The sequence below is a fragment of the Balaenoptera physalus genome (assembly GCF_965194825.1).
Source record: "Balaenoptera physalus genome assembly, chromosome: 14".
Classification (NCBI taxonomy): domain Eukaryota; kingdom Metazoa; phylum Chordata; class Mammalia; order Artiodactyla; family Balaenopteridae; genus Balaenoptera; species Balaenoptera physalus.
Window position 1 is genome coordinate 10,866,517 of NC_138893.1, and position 21,648 is coordinate 10,888,164.

Here is a 21,648-nt window from a genome sequence, read left to right on the forward strand (position 1 = left end):
TCCCAGGACGCAAGCACATTTCCCGAATCTTCTTCCTTTCCTCTCCCTGCCCCCAGTTATCCTGCTAAGAGGATGTGGCAGTTGAACAGTGAGCTTCTGGAGCCAGAAGCCTGCCTGAAGACCCTGATTTGATCCCCCAAACTCTTGAGGCAGAGAAAGCAGGACTCCTGAGAAGCACAGCCAGAGAGTGACTCACTGAAGGGCTGGGATCCGCCTGGTGCCAGGGGACACGCTCAGCCCCCTCCCTCCAAGTCCTTTCTCATGCCCAAGTGCTGCTGGTGGGGAGGTATGAGCTCCTCTTCTCAGGCAGTGGGAGGGGCTACCTTGCTCCACTCTGGACCACATCCCTTATCTCTCACAGCGCCCCTGTCTGGCAGATGCTGTACTTGCCTTGCAATTTGTCCTGCAGGGTGACCCCAGGGTGGTGGGACCTGCGTCTGTATAGCGCCTGCACCGTGCTCTGCACAGGTGGGTGTTTGATGGATGGGGCCCAAATGTGGACCCGACACCCACTCCTGTCCTCAGCGAGTGATGGTTTAAAAGCCCGTAGCCATGGCGATCCACTTTGGATTCAACCTACATACCCAGGCTTTTGTAAGTCTCCCCTTGGTCAGATGGGCAATACTGGAAATGTTTATTTCGCCTTGCTTCTTGTTCTTTCAAGCTTGAGATGTCTCCGCACATCAGAGTCTTCAAAATGCCTTCAAATTTGTCTCCAGAGGCATTTTTACTTTGCTCTGTGTGATGGGAGATGCTTCTCCTTTGGGAGGTTGAAGCTTGTGTTCTGCTCTCGAGTTTGGTGATGTTTGGAAGAATAGATACCAAGACAGAGAGCCTTTTTCTCAGATGAGCAGACATTTATGTTATATTTTCATGGATTTTGATTATTCTAAGTAGGGGTAGCCGAAGTCTACATGGTGTTCAATATGCAGTGGTTTTAAAACCCACTGGAACCTATTGTCTTTATGGTTTTAAAGAATCTTAGTAAAATAATTCAGTGTTGCCAGATCCAAGAGGAGTTTTACCCTATGGCATTTGGTGTATCATGAATGTATGGGCATACGCTATGGAGAGGTATGAGCATATTATACTTAGAATTAGTTTATCTTTCTAAAGATTCTCTTACCTGGTCACTTTAAAGTGTAACCTAATTACCTAGATAACTTTTTCATTAAGCCCATTTTTTATAAAGAAGAACAACATATAGTTCTCGATTTCTTGTACCCCTTTGTTTCAACTTACCAAGTGATGTCTGCCCTCATGCATCTGTCTCTTGTTCTCTCCAGGAACTGAGAACAAGCTGCCCTTTCCTATTCCTGGCCGCCCATCTGCATGTATGCCTGCATCCCGGCCCCAAGGCCACCCCTCACTCCCTCCGGCTCTCTCGTGTCCCAGGGAAGTCAGTTCCGTGGCCCTGCAGGACTTTGATTTTCCTTCTCTTCACCCTTAGCTGCACTAACTCAGGACTCATCTACACTCTTTGTTTTCAGTTTCTCACAACTCCCCTACCAGCCCATGGAAAACACGCTTGCTAAGGTCACTCGTCTGTGCTCTCTTCCACACTCACATTTCCAGGTGCACGAGGGGCACCTGGACAGGACAGTTCCACGGACATCTCAAATCCCAGGTGGCCAGGAATGAACGCACCATCCTCCTAAGTCTGCTTATCTCCCGGTATTTCCCACGTCAGTCAGGGACGCTACAACTCATCCAGGGGCGCAAGGCAGGAAATGTGGACATCATCCTCGACTCTGCCACACCTCCCCTATTCTAGTCTCTTGGTTGAGTTTACTTTCTAACTCGTGTCACCTGAGTCAGTCCTCCCTTCAGCAGCTCGGCAGCGCCACCTGGGTCCACATCTCTCTTGCCTGGACTATGGCAATAGCTGATCTCTTAGTCTCTTTGCTTCTCCTTTGAAACTCTCTCCAGACTGTGAGTAGAGTGACCATCGACAGTGGGAATCTGACCATGCGCTCCTGTTCCTGTTTTCTTTTCCCCCATTATAGTTTATTATGGGATATTGAATATAGTTCCCTGTGGCTATACAGTAGGACCTTGTTGTTTATCCATCCTATATATAACAGTTTGCATCTGCTAATACCAAACTCCCAATCCAACCCTCCCCCACCCGCCTCCTCCTTGGCAACCACAAGTCTGTTCTTTATGTCTGTGAATCTGTTTCTGTTGCATGGATAAGTTCATTTGTGTCATATTTTAGATTCCACATATAAGTGATATCGTATGCTATTTGTCTTTCTCTTTCTGACTTACTTCGCTTAGTATGATAATCTCTAGGTCTATCCATGTTGCTGCAAATGGCAGTATTTCATCCTTTTTTATGGCTGAGTAATATTCCATTGTACATATGTACCACATCTTCTTTATGCACTCCTGTTGAAATGCTTCCATGACTGCTGATGAGTTGTGGGTCACATCCAAGCTCTTAGCCTAGCATGCAAAGCTGATGCCATGACCTGGACCCTGTTTATATCTCTGGCCTCATTTCCTGTCACTCTGCGACCTAGAAGTACTGAGCAACTTGTGTTCTCCGGCATCTGCGTGCTGGTCACGCCCATGGCCTTGATAGGTATGGTTGCCTTTGCCAGGGATAACTCCCAATTTCTCAACTGCCTGGCAAACTCCTATTCATCCTGCAGAATCCTCACTCAGTGTCACCAGAGCTTCCTCCAAGGACAGCTTCCTCCCTAAGGCAGAATCAGTCACACTCCTCTGAACTGCACAGAGACCTCTCTCATTTTCCCCGTGACTCTATTGTCATTATCCCCTTTCTTGCTGCTCTTATCTCTGGGGCTGTAACCATCCTGAGGGCAGGAACTGTTTCTGTACACCCCAGTTTCTAGCACGGCATATAGCATGTAGATTCTCAATAAACGTGTTGAATTGAGACCTCAAATATTCTAGGAAATTACAAAGAAAAATCCTTGGTCCTGGTCCTTAGACCTCTTTTCGGCTAATAATATTCAAAGGGAAACACCTTGCAGGGCCCCAAGAGACATTACAGAGCTCTTCTCCCCCTTTCTGGGGTGGTGGACTGCTCTCACATTTCCTTTTTCGGTCAGAAGACCTGAGCTTGATTTGGCTTTTTCATTCTCTGACTCTGAACCTCTCTGAGCTTCAGTTTGCTGAAGGAGACAAGGATTTGATAGGATAACGCAGCCAAGAGCCTTCTGTGAACCTCGGGGGCCACTGCAGAGTTCTCTTCCTGCCATCAGCACCTGGGCCCACATCTTAGCTGGGAGCACAGGGGTGTTGCGTGCCCCTGGCCTGTGGGCAGGGCTGTTTATAAAGGCCGACGCACTGGCCAGGATGTGGCTTCAGCTGGCAATGGTTAAGGACATTAGCAGCTGTGTTTCTTTATGGGGGCGATGGCTGAGGAAGGTAATAGCGCTGTTTTGGGTCTTCTAAGGTTAGACAGTATGATGGAGCCGCAAAGTGGAGGCCGTGGAGCGGACTCTGTTTTGACTCAGTGCATTTGTCAGCAACTCCTGGGTGAGAGTGGGAGGTGGGGCCTGGGTGGGAGCAGCTGGTGGGGATGGGGGTTGGAGGATGGGTGGGAGGTAGGGACTGGGTGGGGCCCCTGTAGGGCAGGCAGGTGTCCTTTCCGTGCTGCTCCAGGTGCAGGTGGGCGTCACACATGTGGGGAAGTCCAGTCACCGGTCACGGCCGTCAGCCATGACACAAGCCCACCCTGAGATGGCATGGCGCCTAGGTGTGCAGCTCCGATTGTACCTGGGCAGCATTTGAAGGACATGCCCATCGGTGAGGGGACTCAGGCCCAGCTGTTGGCCTCCATAGTACCTGTCAGGGCTGGGGGGTGGTCCTGAGTAACACCTGGATGGACTTGATCTTGATCAGTGTGTGTAATCCTGGCATTAGGCACCAGGTCGACCATTGCTACACTTCCTTAGTCCTCCATATTTTCGCCCCCAGGAAGATCCCTAGAAACTAGTCATACAAGATGCCATGTGTTTCGTGCCAGATTCCTTGGCAGATACTTGCCTCTTGCGCATTAGGCAACCACAGGCAGCAGCCCCCTTCTGCCCCTCATCCTCACCTAGTGGGGTTTCTCTGGTGGCCACAGCCTTCCTCCCCGACCGGCTCTCTCTCTACGAGCTAGACTTTGCTTTTCTGCCCATCCCTACGCACCTTCACCCACTCACTCCTGCCCCAGTGCTACTGAGCACCCACTAAGCCAGCTGCCCTGCTCAGCCCAGGTAGAGAAGCAGGACGGGCTCAGTCCTGCCCTCCAGAGCTTGTGAGAACCAGCCGCAGGGAGTGAGCTAAGCGCTCTGAGAGCAGCTCCTGGGGCCCGCGGTTATCAGTACAGGGTTGCTCAGCGCCTTTCAGGGACAAAATGCAGCAGCATCTATAAATATGAAATACTTGTTATACTTAGGAACATACTTAGCACCGTCGAGAATGTTCCAGGACAGGTGCTATCTTGACGTGAAACTCTTGGTGCCCTTAGGTGCCTCATCACCTAATGACAGTCCACACATGCGAATGCAAACATTAGTTTTTTTGGTTAAAACGTGGCTCAGTGAAAAATTTTTGTAGATGAGCTGTGTGTACAAGCAGAACTTTCTTTCGAAACCCTCTTTGGGCAGCCGTGTGACACAGGAATCCCAGGATAAAGGTGAAATGCAGAATGGGAACCTACTCCAGGTGCATCTCTCACAATGCACCTCACCTTTGCATATCAATGCATGGATTACAGACGCTTCCTTTTCTCAGAACTAGTCGGTGCCCTGTTACACACTCTGGTGGACAAACAGCCAGTGAGCTTTCAAATTCCCTGCAATATGAGAGCAGAGGACTCAGGCCTTCAGAATGCCAGAGGCCAGTCCTATGTAGCGATTTCTTTACGCTTTCCCTGAACGCGAGTGATTCTGTTTGGTAACTGGCCCTGCCTTCAGAAGGGGGCCTGGCCTGCACTAGCCAGCCAAATTTTGAAATTCTTCTGGGAGCCAGTCATTATCAAAAGCCTGGAGCTTGGAGAGGAAGAAAGGTGACTTTGATGGTTATTGATGAGCTCACCAGGTATGGATGGAACTTTCAAACAGGCCAAATGAAATACCAGGCCCTGAGCTTAGGGCCTCACGCTGTTGCTGCCACGAGGAGCAGGTGGGAAAGCTCCGGGAGTATCAGGTGTGTCAAGCACAGGTGAGCAGGTAACCGGATCGCCGCAGGGGCCCCCAGGCGGCAGGGGCACCGTGTGTGATTCGTCGAGGGAAGCGGTGTCGTGGGTCAAAGCTGCATCCCTCTTACCTGTAAGTAGTGGGGCTCATAGGTTAACCCAAGCCTGTTCCTGCAGGACTGACATTGCCTGGTTCCAGTAGATGGAAGTTGATGCAAATCACTGCCATTTCTTCTGCAGCAATAATTAACCCGCAGGAACCTTGCAGGAGTAGGTAGTTTCAGGAGAATGGTGTGGAGATGTTGGAGGGAGATTAGCATTTTTCAGCTCTCACAGTGGTTTGCGCCACATTTCAGTGTGTGTGTTCGTGGTTCCAACTCATTACCATAAAAGAACCTCATAAATTAAATCGCTAGGCAGGGAAAATCGACTTTGTTTACACAGAAGGCCTGGGATGCTAGTCTGTTTTGAGGAACTGTGGGAGGCTTGGTCCCCACCTGTGTGTCCTCAGTTTCTGGATCTGTTGGGGAGAGCGTTGGCCTCCCTGACCTCTAGAATTTGTCCAGCCCAGGGACCTACGATCCTGTTCACTTTAATGAATCAGAGGCCTGTCCGGAGCCTGAGGAAGCATCTAGCCCACCTGCCTGAGCTGCAGCCAACGGATGACCTGTGACCTTCATTTCCAATTGCTTGGAGGACAGCACTGCTTCCTCAGGCCCTGTGCACGTGAGCAAGCTGCCCCATGATTACAGGTGGTGGGATTATTTTGGGGGGATTGTGTGGCCCAGTGAACTGACTACTTGCAGAGAGTGGACACTCTGTTTTGGTCATTTTGATCACAGCACTTAGCACAAGGTACTCAAGACCCAAGAACCATTTGTGGAAAGAGGGAGGAAAGAACAGAGGGAAGAAAACTTCCCCAGAAATCCTGCCGCCTTCAGCTCAAGTCACGTTCTCTGTAGCTTACTCTTATTTCCATCAAGCATTTAGACACATCTTTAACTGGTTCTTAACACTTCTCAAGAATTTCAATGAGAGAAATCAAGTCTGTTGTCCACATTTCACTGATCAGGCCGTGCAGGCACAGAACAGGGACGGCTGGTCTCCCGTGGCAGTGATGTCTGGATGAGAGCTTGGTTTACCCATGTGCCCTTCCCCTTCCTGGAGGGTGTGCTTGGAAGGGGTCAGTTAGGCCAGTCCTCAGTGCCCAGAGTCCCTGGTCAGGCTTCTAGAAATCTAGCATTGACTCTGGTTTCCAGAATGATGAAGTTTGCGTTTCCTTTTGGGGGTCCTGTTGGTGTGAGTGTGGTGAGCATACATCAAAGTGCCTAAAAACACAAAGAGAGATGCCAGGCATAATTATTATCTTTTTAGCTACTTCGAAGTTGAGTTTCATAGGAAAAGAGTATTAAGTTATTTCGTTTGCATTTAAGCCTATGTTTAACCATGGAATGAAAGGCTGGCTTCCCTTTACAGGGATTTCAAGTTGTAGAGGTCAGCTGGTGCTATGGACTGCGTGCATGTGTCCTCCAAAATTCATATACTGAAACCTAACCCCCCAATGTGAGGGTAGTAGGAGGTGCGGCCTTTGGGAGGTGATTAGGTCCAGAGGGTGGAGCCCCTGTGAATGATATTAGTGCCCTTATAAAAGAGACCCCGGGCGCTCCCTCATCCCTTCTCACTGTGAGGACACAGTGAGAAGGTTGCTCTCTGTGAACATGAAAGCGGGCCCTCACCAGACACTGAACCTGCTAGTGCCTTGATCTTGGACTTCCAGCCTCTAGTACTGTGAGAAATAAATGTTTGTTGTTAATAAACCACAGAGTTTATGGTGCTTTTGTTATAGTAGCATGAATAGACTAAGACACACCCCTAGGAAACTGATACAGTATTCCCAAGGGACGTAGTTTAAACAAATTCTCACAGAGACCTTTAATGTGTGTGTATGTGTGGGTATATCAGATAAGTGTGTGGCAGTGGCATCTCTGTGTTTAAGTGAAGACATCCTTTGTCATCCTCTAAGCAGTCTGAGGAAGGAATCAGATAGAGAACTTCAAGCTCCTGGTTCTATTTTGTGCCTCAGAATGCTTGAAGGCCTTCCCAGCTGTTCTGTGTTTGGGTTTGGCTTTCAGGCCTGAACATGGAGGTGGGGAGGGTGGCTGGAGCTAGTCCTGGGTTTCTTTGAGCCTCTCAAAAAACATTCTGAGTGCATAAGAAACCATCTCTGTACTACCTGCAAGAGTAGCCATGCTGCTGAAGAACAGTGGCAAACCATGAACTAAGAAGGAGGATTCTGAGCTCAAAATTACATCCCCCACCAGCATGTACAGTTAACTAATATTTGACAAGAAAGCCAAGAACACCCAATGGAGAAAGGATAGTCTCTTCCACAATGATGTTGAGAAAACTGGATAAACACATGTAGAAAAATGAAATTGGACCCCTATGTTATACCACTTACAAAAATTTACTCAAAACGGATCAAAAAGACTTAAATGTAACCTGATACTATAAAACTCCTAAAAGAAAACGGAGAGAAGAAGCTCCTTGAACTTGGCATTGGCAGTGATATTTTTGGATATGACACCAAAGCACAAGAAACAAAAGCAAAAATCAACAAGTGGGACTACATCAAACTTAAAAGCATCTGCACAGCAAAAGAAAAAATCAACAAAATGAAAAGGCAACATATAGAATGGGAGAGATATTTGCAAACCCTGTACCTGATAAAAGGTTAATATCCAAAATAACAAAAACTCCCAAACAATTCGATTAAAAATGGGCAGAGGAACTAAATAGACAGTTTTCCAAAGAAGACATCCAAATGGCCAACAGGTACCGGAAAAGATGCTCAACATCACTAATCATTGGGGAAATGCAAATCAAAACCACAGTGAGCTATCACCTCACACTGTTAGAATGGCTTTCATCAAGAAGACAAGAGATAACAAGCGTTGGTGAGGGTGTGGAGAAAAGGGAACCCCTGTGCACTGTTGGTGGGGATGTAAATTGCTTTAGCCACAATGGAAAACTATAGAAGTTCCTCAAAAAGTTAAAAAATAGAACTACCATATGACCCAGCAAATTCATTTCTGGGTATATACCCAAGGGAAATGAAATGAAAACAGGATATTGAAGAGGGATGTGCACTCCCATGGGTATTGCAGCATTATTCGCAATAGTTAAGATACGGAAACAACCTAAGTGTCCACCAACAGGTGAATGGGTAAGAAGATGTGGTGTATATATACAGAATGGAATATTATTCAGCTATGAGAAAGAAGGACATCCTGCCATTTGGGACAACGTGGATGGACCTTGAGGACATTAGGCTGAGTGAGTCAGACAGAGAGAAACAAATATTATGTATCACTTATATGTGGAATCTAAAAAAACCAAATGCATACAAATAGTAAAACGGTGGTTTCCAGGGGTTGGGGTGTGGGGAATTGGAGAGTTATTTAAGGGTACAAACTTGCAGCTAGCAGATAAATGAGTTCTGGAGATCTAACGCACAGTATAGTGAATATAGACAGCAATATCGGGTGTATTATATTCATCAAACTCGCTAAGAGACTAGATCTTAATTATTCCCATCACAAAAAAGCAATGATAATTATGGGACAAGACAGAAGTGCTAACTATGGGTACAGTGGCAATCATGTTACAATATATAAACATCTCACTCAAGTCAACATATTATACACCTTTTGTATCAATCTTTTTCAGATTCAGCACATAAGCGAGACTTCGTGATATTTGTCTTTCTCTATCTGATTTACTTAGAATGATAATCTCCAGGTCCATCCATGTTGCTGCAAATGGCATTAAAAAATGTTACAAATGAACTTATTTACAAGACAGAAACAGACTCACAGATTTAGAGAATGAATTTGTGGTTACCAGAGGGGAAGGGTCGGGGGGAGGGATAGACTGGGAGTTTGGGATTGACATGTACACACTGCTATATTTAAAATAGAAAACCAACAAGGACCCACTATAAAGAAAACCAAAACAAAACGTGGTACACCTTAAACTTACAGTGTTATATTTCAAATATATTTCAAACAAACAAACAAATAAATGGAGGCATCCGCACACTTGACTTCCAGCCTTGAAAGTTTAGGAAGCCAGGGTCTCATTCTCCCCCTGAACTGTGATCCTGGTGGTTCACCAGGAGCTCAGCTCCCTGGCTGTCCCCCCGTCCCCAGAGACGTCGCCTGCCATGGTGGGCTTCTCATATTGCCCTGCCTCAGCCTTCTGGGACCCTCAGTAGACAGGTCTTGGCTTGGTGACAGGAGCAGTAGGAAGATAATCATTCTAAGGTGGAAGAATTTCATTGAACACACAACAAATGTTTGTTCTGCGTCTGCCCGGTGCCAGACACAGTGTGATAATGCTTTTACATCTATTCCATTTCATCCTTTTGACAATCCTGTGGGATTGGAGTTCCCGTCTCCATTTACGAGATGAGGAAACCGAGGCTCAGAGGGCCAAAGGACACACAACTGGAGAGGGGCTGAGGTGGCTCCAGAATATCCATCCTTTGATGCCAAGGGTAGTTAATACAGATCACCTGGAGTTACGGCCATGTTCAGGTCCTCAAACGTGTGATCTGCTTCCCTTTCCTTTGAAATCTGCATCGTGGACTATATCCCTGTGTCCTCGAGGGTGGAGTCTGCTGCTCTGAGAGGAGTTGGGAGGGTCTGACCGCATTGGAGCCTGGGGTGGGGTTCCAGGGACAGCTGCCAGGTTTAGCAAATAAAAATGCAAGATGCTCGGTTACATTTGAATTGAATTGCAGATAAACTGAATACTTTTTTAGTCTAATGTCCCATGCAATATTTGGGATATGCTTATGCTAAAAAAGTATTCTGGTTATCTAAAATTCAGATTTAACGGGGGGTCCTGTAACTAGCTAATCCTAGTTTCAGGTGATGCTTGTAGCTGATCTAATGCTGAAGGAGGCCTCCGTCTGCAGAGGCTGAGACTGGATTCAGTGTCGCTCTTTAGCTTTGCTGGTTCTCCAGAGCTCATTCTGAAATCAGCCTCACCATCTACAGCTGAAGTTTCAAACTGGCAACTTGGGCAGAATCTAACCAGCCGTGTTTTGTTTGGCTGGCATGATGTTAATAAAAACAATTTAGTCAATTTTTTAAAATCAGGAGCTCTCACATACAAATCTAAATTTCCAACATTTAAAAAAAAAAAAATCAGATCAGCCACGCTGAGCCATGAAGACCACATGGCGGCAGTCATCTGGAGCTAAGTGCCAGCACCTCTCCTAGGCAGGGCTTGCACTCGCCAGTTTGTCCTGTTCTCATCGTTCCCCGTGGTTACATCCATCCCACGTACTCACTCCTACCTGTCTAGCCCCTGCAGGCATTGCGTTTTTGATTCCTGATCTATACTATACACCAGAAAGTCTCCTTCTTCTTGCAATGACAGCAGAAAACACCAAGAGTCTTCAATGCACTGGCTCCACCCATTTCTCCCATTTTATTGCGTCTCCCTCCCTGAACCCTTCCTCGATGAAGGAAGGCTCATGCACTGGTTGCCGGTTACCTCCTCTCCCCCTGGCTCATGCTGTCCCTTCCCCCAAAGAATGCCAGCCTGACCCCTCAAGGCCAACCTATGGGCGTGGCTTCCTTCAAGATGGCGCCAGAAAGCCCTCCCCCACCCCTGAAGCCCTCTGAAGCAAACTGTGAATCCCATTGCCATTTGGCTGAATTTCTTTTTTTTTTTTTCTCTTCCATTATGGTTTATTACACGATATTGAATATGGTTACCTGTGCTATACAGTAGGACCTTGTTGTTTATCCATTCTATATATAACAGTTTGCATCTGCTAATCCCAAACTCCCAATCCTTCCCTCCCCCCTCCCCCTTGGCAACCACAAGTCTGTTCTCTACGTCTGCGAGTCTGTTTCTGTTTCATAGGTAATGAACTTTCATAGGTAATGAACACTTGTGTCATATGTTAGATTCCACATATAAGTGATATCATATGGTCTTTGTCTGACTTACTTCACTTGGTATGATAAGCTCTAGGTCCAACCATGTTGCTGCAAATGGCATTATGTCATTCTTTTTTCTTATGGCTGAGTAGTATTCCATTGTATATATGTACCACATCTTTTTTTTTTTAACATCTTTATTGGAACATAATTGCTTTACAGCGGTGTGTTAGTTTCTGCTATATAACAAAGTGAATCAGCTATACATATACATATATCCCCATATCACCTGCCTCTTGCGTCTCCCTCCCACCCTCCCTATCCCACCCCTCTAGGTGGTCACAAAGCACTGAGCTGATCTCCCTGTGCTATGTGGCTGCTTCTCACTAGCTATCTGTTTTACATTTGGTAGTGTATGTATGTCCATGCCACTCTCTCACTTCGTCCCAGCTTACCCTTCCCCCTCCCCATGTCCTCAAGTCCATTCTCTACATCTGCATCTTTATTCCTGTCCTGCCCCTAGGTTCTTCAGAAGCATTTTTTTTTTTTAGATTCCATATATATGTGTTAGCTTACGGTATTTGTTTTTCTCTTTCTGACTTACTTCACTCTGTATGACAGACTCTAGGTCCATCCACCTCACTACAAATAACTCAATTTCGTTTCTTTTTATGGCTGAGTAATATTCCATTGTATATATGTGCCACATCTTCTTTATCCATTCATCTGTCCATGGAAACTTAGGTTGCTTCCATGTCCTGGCTATTGTAAATAGAGCTGCAGTGAACATTGTGGTACATGACTCTTTTTGAATTATGGTTTTCTCAGGGTATATGCCCAGTAGTGGGATTGCTGGGTCGTATGGTAGTTCTATTTTTAGCTTTTTAAGGCACCTCCATACTGTTCTCCATAGTGGCTGTATCAATTTACATTCCCACCAACAGTGCAAGAGGGTTCCCTTTTCTCCTCACCCTCTCCAGCATTTATTGTTTGTAGATTTTTTGATGATGGCCATTCTGACTGGTGTGAGGTGATACCTCATTGTAGTTTTGATTTGCATTTCTCTAATGATTTGTGATGTTGAGCATCCTTTCATGTGTTTGTTGGCGATCTGTATTTCTTCTTTGGAGGAATGTCTATTTAGGTCTTTTGCCCATTTTTGGATTGGGTTGTTTGTTTTTTTAATATTGAGCTGCATGAGCTGCTTGTAAATTTTGGAGATTATTCCTTTGTCAGTTGCTTCGTTTGCAAATATTTTCTCCCATTCTGAAGGTTGTCTTTTCATCTTGTTTATGTTTTCCTTTGCTGTGCAAAAGCTTTTAAGTTTCATTAGGTCCCATTTGTTTATTTTTGTTTTTATTTCCATTTCTCTAGGAGGTGGGTCAAAAAGGATCTTGCTGTGATTTATGTCATAGAGCGTTCTGCCTATGTTTTCCTCTAAGAGTTTGATAGTGTCTGGCCTTACATTTAGTTCTGTAATCCATTTTGAGTTTATTTTTGTGTATGGTGTTAGGGAGTGTTCTAATTTCATTCTTCTACATGTAGCTGTCCAGTTTTCCCAGCACCAGTTATTGAAGAGGCTGTCTTTTCTCCATTGTATACTCTTGCCTCCTTTATCAAAGATAAGGTGACCATATGTGCGTGGGTTTACCTCTGGGTTTTCTATCCTGTTCCATTGATCTATATTTTTGTTTTTGTGCCAGCACCGTACTGTCTTGATGAGTGTAGCTTTGTAGTATAGTCTGAAGTCTGGGATCCTGATTCCTCCAGCTCCGTTTTTCTTTCTCATGATTGCTTTGGCTATTCGGGGTCTTTTGTGTTTCCATACACATTGTGAAATTTTTTGTTCTAGTTCTGTGAAAAATGCCATTGGTAGTTTGATAGGGATTGCATTGAATCTGTAGATTGCTTTGGGTAGTATAGTCATTTTCACAGTGTTGATTCTTCCAGTCCAAGAACATGGTATATCTCTCCATCTGTTTGTATCATCTTTAATTTCTTTCATCAGTGTCTTATAGTTTTCTGCATACAGGTCTTTTGTCTCCTGAGGTAGGTTTATTCCTAGGTATTTTATTCTTTTTGTTGCAGTGGTAAATGGGAGTGTTTCCTTAATTTCTCTTTCAGATTTGTCATCATTAGTGTATAGGAATGCAAGAGATTTCTGTGCATTAATTTTGTATCCTGCTACTTTACCAAATTCATTGATTAGCTCTAGTAGTTTTCTGGTAGCATCTTTAGGCTTCTCTATGTATAGTATCATGTTATCTGCAAACAGTGACAGCTTTACTTCTTCTTTTCCGATTTGGATTCCTTTTATTTCTTTATCTTCTCTGATTGCTGTGGCTAAAACTTCCAAAACTATGTTGAATAATAGTGGTGAGAGTGGACAACCTTGTCTTGTTCCTGATTGTCAAGGAAATGGTTTCAGTTTTTCACCATTGAGAATGATGTTGGCTGTGGGTTTGTCATATATGGCCTTTATTATGTTGAGGTAAGTTCCCTCTGTGCCTACTTTCTGGAGGGTTTTTATCATAAATGGGTGTTGAATTTTGTCAAAAGCTTTTTCTGCATCTATTGAGAGGATCATATGGTTTTCCTCCTTCAGTTTGTTAATATGGTGTATCCCATTGATTGATTTGCGTATATTGAAGAATCCTTGCATTCCTGGGATATACCCCAGTTGATCATGGTGTATGATCCTTTTAACGTGCTGTTGGATTCTGTTTGCTAGTATTTTGTTGAGGATTTTTACATCTATGTTCATCAGTGATATTGGCCTGTAGTTTTCTTTCTTTGTGACATCTTTGTCTGGTTTTGGTATCAGGGTGATGGTGGCCTTGTAGAATGAGTTTGGGAGTGTTCTTCCCTCTGCTATATTTTGGAAGAATTTGAGAGGGATAGGTGTTAGCTCTTCTCTAAATGTTTGATAGAATTCGCCTGTGAAGCTATCTGGTCCTGGCTTTTGTTTGTTGGAAGGTTTTTAATCACAGTCTCAATTTCAGTGCTTGTGATTGGTCTGTTTATATTTTCTATTTCTTCCTGGTTCAGTCTCGAAAGGTTGTGCTTTTCTAAGAATTTGTCCATTTCTTCCAGGTTGTCCATTTTATTGGCATATAGTTGCTTGTAGTAATCTCTCATGATCCCTTATATTTCTGCAGTGTCAGTTGTTAATTCTCCTTTTTCATTTCTAATTCTATTGATTTGAGCCTTCTTCCTTTTTTTCCTGATGAGTCTGGCTAATGGTTTATCAATTTTGTTTATCTTCTCAAAGAACCAGCTTTTAGTTTTATTGATCTTTGCTATTATTTTCTTCATTTCTTTTTCATTTATTTCTGATCTGATCTCTATGATTTCTTTCCTTATACTAACTTTGGGGGTTTTTTGTTCTTCTTTCTCTAATTGCTTTAGGTGTAAGGTTAGGTTCTTTATTTGAGATTTTTATTGTTTTTGAGGTAGGATTGTATTGCTATAAACTTCCCTCTTAGAACTGCTTTTGCTGCATCCCATAGCTTTTAGGTCGTTGTGTTTACATTGCCATTTGTTTCTAGGGATTTATTGATTTCCTCTTTGATTTCTTCAGTGATCTCTTGGTTATTTAGTAGTGTGTTGTTTAGCCTCCATGTGTTTGTATTTTTTACAGATTTTTTCCCTGTAATTGATATCTAGTATCATAGCATTGTGGTTGGAAAAGATACTTGATAGGATTTCAATTTTCTTAAATTTACCAAGGCTTGATTTGTGACCCAAGATATGCTATATCCTGGAGAATGTTCCACGAGCACTTGAGAAGAAAGTGTATTCTGTTGTTTTTGGATGGAATGTCCTATAAATATCAATTAAGTCCATCTTGTTTAATGTACCATTTAAAGCTTGTGTTTCCTTATTTATTTTCATTTTGGATGATCTGTCCATTGGTGAAAGTGGGGTGTTAAAGTCCCCTACTATGATTGTGTTACTGTCAATTTCCCCTTTTGTGGCTGTTACCATTTGCCTTATGTATGGAGGTGCTCCTATGTTGGGTGCATAAATATTTACAATTGTTGTATCTTTTTCTTGGATTGATCCCTTGATCATTATGTAGTGTCCTCTTTGTCTCTTGTAATAGTCTTTATTTTAAAGTCTATTTTGTCTGATATGAGAATTGCTACTCCAGCTTTCTTTTGATTTCCATTTGCATGGAATATCTTTTTCCATCCCCTCACTTTCAGTCTGTATGTGTCCCTAGGTCTGAAGTGGGTCTCTTGTAGACAGCATATATACAGGTCTTGTTTTTGTATCCATTCAGCCAGTCTGTGTCTTTTGGTTGGAGCATTTAATCCATTTACATTTAAGGTAGTTATCGATATGCATGTTCCTGTTACCATTTTCTTAATTGTTTTGGGTTTGTTATTGTAGGTCTTTTCCTTCTCTTGTGTTTCCTGCCTAGAGAAGTTCCTTTAGCATTTGTTTAAAGCTGGTTTGGTGGTGCTGAATTCTCATAGCTTTGGCTGATCTGTAAAGGTTTTAATTTCTCCATCAAATCTGAATGAGATCCTCGCTAGGTAGAGTAATCATGGTTGTAGGTTTTTCCCTTTCATCACTTTAAATATGTCCGGCCACTCCCTTCTGGCTTGCAGAGTTTCTGCTAAAAAATCAGCTGTTAGCCTTATGGGGATTCCCTTGTATGTTATTTGTTGTTTTTCCCCTGCTGCTTTTAATATTTTTTCTTTGTATTTTATTTTTGATAGTTTGATTAATCTGTGTCTTGGCATGTTTCTCCTTGGATTTATCCTGTATGGGACTCTGTGTGCTTCCTAGACTTGATTGACTATTTCCTGTCACATATTAGGGAAGTTTTCAACTATAATCTCTTCAGATATTTTCTCAGTCCCTTTCTTTTTCTCTTCTTTTTCTGGGACCCGTATAATTCAAATGTTGGTGTATTTAATGTTGTCCCAGAGGTCACTGAGACTGTCCTCAGTTCTTTTCAATCTTTTTTCTTTATTCTGCTCTGAGGTAGTTATTTCCACTATTTTATCTTCTAGGTCACTTATGTGTTCTTCTGCCTCAGTTATTCTGGTATTGATTCCTTCTAGAGAAGTTTTAATTTCATTTTTTGTGTTGTTCATCATTGTTTGTTTGCTCTTTAGTTCTTCTAGGTCCTTGTTAAACGTTTCTTGGATTTTCTCCATTCCATTTCCAGGATTTTGGATCATCTTTGCTGTCATTACTCTGAATTCTTTTTCATGTAGATGCCTATTTCCTCTTCATTTGTTTGGTCTGCTGGGTTTTTACCTTGCTCCTTCATCGGCTGTGTGTTTCTTTGTCTTCTTATTTTGCTTAACTTACTGTGTTTGGGGTCTCCTTTTCACAGGCTGCAGGTTCATAGTTCCTGTTGTTTTTGTTGTCTGCCCCCAGTGCCTAAGGTTGGTTCAGTGGGTTGTGTAGGCTTCTTGGTGGAGGGGACTGGTGCCTGTGTTCCAGTGGATGAGGCTGGATATTGTCTTTCTGTTGGGCAAGACCACGTCCGGTGGTGTGTTTTGGGGTGTCTGTGACCTTATTATGATTTTAGGCAGCCTCTCTGTTAATGGGTGGGGTTGTGTTCCTGTCTTGCTAGTTGTTTGGCATAGGGTGTCCAGCACTGTAGCTTGCTGGTTGTTGAGTGGAGCTGGGTCTTAGCGTTGAGATGGAGATCTCTGGGAGAGCTTTCGCCATTTGATATTACGTGGAGCCAGGAGGTCTGTGGTGGGCCAATTTCCTGAACTCAGCTCTCCCACCTCAGAGGCACAGGCCTGACACCCGGCCGGAACACCAAGACCCTGTCAGCCACATGGCTCGAAACTCCGGAACTCCACACTCCAGAGGCCCTCCTTTCCATGTGCTGCCTTTCCCCTTCTGCGCAGATCCTCTGTGTACCACATCTTTATCCATTCATCTGTTGATGGACATTTAGGTTGTTTCCATGTCTTGGCTATTGTAAATAGTGCTGCTATGAATATTGGGGCCCATGTGTCTTTTCGAATTAGAGTTTTCTCCAGATATATGCCCAGGAGTAGGATTGCTGGATCATATGGCAACTCTATTTTTAGTTTTTTGAGGAACTTTCATACTGTTTTCCATAGTGGCTGCACCAATTTACATTCCCGCCAACAGTGTAGGAGGGTTCCCTTTTCTCCACACCCTCGCTTGGCTGAACTCCTTCATCGTACAGATTAAGAAATGGAAACTGTGACTCTCGAGGATTGTGCACAACTAAAACTGTGTAAAACTGTGAGTAGAACTCAGGCAACTGGGAAGCGGGACTTTCTCACCGAACCACGTGCTCTTCCTGCAGATCCAGCCTCAGTGATCTCAACGTTTCCAGCACCATGTGCTTAATGAGTTTTCTCTGACTGATTGATTGATTGATTACTACAACACTCAGTGCTCCTGGCAAAGCAATTCTCATTCTGTGGAACACATTATCTTGATGCACGGCAGCCTCTAGAGCTTAGATTGGGGGAGCTCAGGATAATCTTCAGATCATTTAGCGATGTTTTGGAGCCACTGGACCTGCGATAAGGATCTAAGAACAGTGCTGGTTGTTGGCATTTGGAAAGGGGCCGGGGAGGGTACCGTGTTGTAGGGGATTTCAGGTTTGTTTCCTAATCTAAAGCAGGGGTGGGCAAATTACTGCCTGAAGGCCAAATCTTGCCCACTGCCTGTTTTTATAAATAAAGTTTTACTAGGACATAACTGTACTCACTCATGTACGTATGGTCTATGGATGCTCTCATGCTGCATTGGCAGGGTTGAGTAGTTGCAACAGAAAATGTATGGCCTGCCCATCTGAAAATATTTACTACCTGGCTCTTTAGAGAAAGTTTTCTGACCCCGGATGTAAACCATTCAGGAGCCCATCAGGTTGGATGTTATTATTCCCACTTGCTTGCCCCCCTCAACCCCGATCTGACCACCCACAGTATTGGGTGGGGATGGAATCCAACTATTCGATTCCAAAACCCATCGTCCTTTGACCAGATGCCCACAGGACAAAGTCCAAATTCCCTAGCATGGATCAAATCCACTTGTCCAGCCTGTGAGTCCCTCAGGCCAAAGACTTTGAACCCCTTGCTGGTTTCCAAACATGCCATTCATTTACGTACGTGTTGGTCTCTTTGTGAATGACATCTCCTTTTCACCAAATCCCCGGTCCTCCTTCCTAAGTCCTGATGCATCTAAAATCTTACCTCCTCTGTGGAAGTGTCTCTGACTTTGTCCGACGGGTGAATAAGAATGAAAGCCAATATTACTGAGTATTTTCTTCAAGCAGTGATCTAGGCTGGCCACTTTATTGTATGTTCTATTTAATCGTTTTATGACAATCCTCTGAGGCAGGCACTGATAGTCTCCTTTTCAAGGGGCATGAACAGGTTGAGAGAGATTGAATAACTTGGCAGTGGTCCCAGTGCTAACAAGGTTCGGTCCCAGGGCTTGGCCCGGGTCTGCCTGGTGTTCGGGTTGAGCTGTTACCGCGAGCCTCCGTGTAGCATCTCCTTTCTGCGCCCACTGCTCCTCCAGACCTGGCTGTATAGCATGTGCTCAGCCCGGTGTGACAGTGTCTCCCAGAGGCTGGGAACTCCTGGGGGACAATGAGTGCATCCCCTTACAGTTGTGACCTGACACATGAAGTGACTCAGTAAATGTTTGCTGAGGGAATGATGGCATCTTTTTTTTTTTTTTTGGCTGAGCCATTTGGCATGTGGGATGTGGGATGTGGGATCTTAGTTCCCCCACCAGGGATCGAACCCGTGTCCCCTGGAGTGGAAGCACGGAGTCTTAACCACTGGACCGCCAGGGAAGTCCCATTAAATTTTTTTTTTTTTGACAGCATCTTGACTTTTTCACACCAACCTTGAACCTTCTCTCATTGTTCTGTCCATAGTATTTCAATAGCATTTAGCAACTGGGGGTAGACAAGAGTTTCCCAAATTCCTTCCCGTGGATGCCACCATCTCTCTGCCTCTGTGTGGATCATGCGCTGTGGACAGCCCCGGCCTGTTCCCCACTCAGCTTTTGGATTTGTACTTTGGTCCCTTGGTACCCACTCCTTTCTTAGCATTTCGAAAAGGTTCTTACGTTTCATCCATAATTGAGTAAAGATTTGCAGCTGTGAATAAAAGATTGATTACAAGTAACAACAGCAAAAATAACTCCTTCTTTCAGTCTGCCTTCCTCCAGAAAAGTCCCCCAACTTCGAACAGAGAGTGCAGGCAGTCTGTGATGTGAATCCACAGCATCTAATGGGTTTACTCAGATTCCAGAAAGGGAAACGTGGTTATTTATCATTACAGTTAAGTCCCCTACATACAAACGAGTTCCCTTCCGAGAGTGCGTTTGTAAGTCCAATTTGCTCCTAAGTCCAACAAAGTTAGCTTAGGTACCCACCTAACACAATCGGCTATGTAGTACTGTATTGTAACAGGTTTATAATACTTTTCACACAAATAATACATTAAAAAGAAACAAACACAGAAAATAAAGAAAACTTTTTAAAAAATTAATTAATTATTTAATTTATTTATTTTTGGTTGCGTTGGGTCTTTGTTGCTGCGTGCGGGCTTTCTCTAGTTGTGGCGAGCGGGGGCCACTCTTTGTTGCGGTGCGCGGGCCTCTCATTGCGGTGGCTTCTCTTGTTGCAGAGCACAGGCTCTAGGCGCGTGGGCTTCAGTAGTTGCGGCTCACGGGCTCAGTAGTTGTGGCTCGCGGGCTCTAGAGCACAGGCTCAGTAGTTGTGGCGCACGGGCTTAGTTGCTCCACGGCATGTGGGATCTTCCTGGACCAGGGCTCGAATGTGTGTCCCCTGTATTGGCAGGCGGATTCTTAACAACTGCGCCACTTGGGAAGTCCCCAAAGAAAACATTTTTAATCTTACAGTACAGTCCCTTGAAAAGTACAGTAGTCCAGTACAACAACTGGCATATGGGGGCTGGTATCGAGTGAACAGGCAAGAAGAGTTACTGACTGGAGGAGGGAGAGGAGGTGGGAGATGGTAGAGCTAAACGATCGTCAGCAATAGGAGATGGAGGGCAAGCTGCAATTTCACTCATGCCTGATGTGGATGGAACGCGTGTTCGCATCTTTGAAAGCTCACAACTTGAAGGTTCGTGTGTAGGGGACTTACTCTACTAGATAAATAACAACAATGCAACAACAACAGGAACATCTCGACTCTTCTTCTGAGGTTGGCATACTTCATTTTGCGTTTTATGTGACTGGGTTTAGATAGGGCACAGTCCCCACCCTCCTGTGGCCCCCAGCCAACTGGGAAATGCCACGGCCCACTGCAGCCAACCGTGATGAGGGAGGTGATCTCAGATGAAGGGTCCCTCACAGCCTCGGGGTGGGAGGCACAGGGGAGACCCCCAGGAGAGGGGAGAGGGAAGGTCCCTCTTGAGCGTTAGCTGGAGCTTGGTGCAGTGCTCAGACCAACACTGCTGTGTCCAGAACAAGTGATGGCGTGGGGAGGAATCAGACTCAGGTCTCTGCTGGCTCTGAGTGGGGGGGTTACCTCTGAGGCACACCCACATGTTTCAGGTCCCTGCTGAGAGCATCTGAAGACCACAGAGAGGTGTGACCATCATTCCAGCCCTCCCCCAGTCCCTGCTTCCTTCTCTCACATCCCTTCTCTTCTCCCAACTCACTGGCTTAATTAGGGAAGAGCATTCCTTCCTGCAACTAAACAAATGAAAGGAATAAAGAATCTACTGGCCTCTGTTGAATTTTAATGGGGGCGCCAAACAATAGTTACCTAAGGGATGTGTCTGAGCAGCCTGATGGAAAGATGTGGAGTTATCTACCAGCTTGACAAATGATCTGTCCCACCAGGATTTCTGGAGAAGAGTCGGCTCTTTGCTGCAGGAACCATCTCAGCTGGGCTTTGCCTGCCGAAGTCTCCTCCTGGGTGCGGGGAGGGACCAGAAGTTTCAAGGTAGAGTTGGGGTCCCGACTGCAGGTTCAGGGCAGGCCACATGACAGTCAGCTTTGCCACCATCAACACCAGCCCTGCTACAACCCTGCGAGGAGCCAGGGAGCTCATTTCTCATCTTGCTTGCTGATACTTTGCTGTGAGACCAGAGGCAAGGGGGCGCTCATCCAGGGCTATGTAACCCCGTCTCTCTTGCAGTATGTGAGGACAAAGCAGCTTGGTGCACATGACTGTGTTTTGAAGGGTGTATAGATCCTTCTCCTCTTGTTCCAGAAGAAAGGCAAAGGATGTAATGACCCGGCTCTGGGCTGGGTCCCAGCTGATGCATCATCCTGTGTCTGGCCTCTCTCTGGGGGCTGCTCCTCGGTTTTGAGAGGGGACTAAGCATTTCTTGTTCAGGATTCCTGGTCCCAGTGATAACAGGGCCTGTGAATTATGGACGCAGCAGCAAATGTTTTTAATCTTCCGTGAAACAAAATCAGCATGTTCTGCACCAGGTTTCGAGGCCGTCGGGGGAGGAGGTGAACAGCTGCTGGGATCTGGCTAACTTGTGCTGACGTCAGCGTGAGTCTGTCAAGGCCAAGGGC

At 45.0% G+C, this 21,648-nt stretch overlaps 1 protein-coding gene across 1 annotated transcript in view; it reads left to right on the forward strand.

Annotated features, from left to right (window-relative positions):
* Positions 1-3,615: 3,615 nt before the first annotated feature.
* The window catches only part of LOC309642125 (uncharacterized protein), a gene marked incomplete at its 3' end in the record, with an annotated part of 275,923 nt that continues 257,890 nt past the window's right edge, over positions 3,616-21,648 (forward strand). Inside the window, exon 1 of the mRNA XM_082423148.1 lies at positions 3,616-5,184. The remainder of the gene's footprint in view (positions 5,185-21,648) is intronic.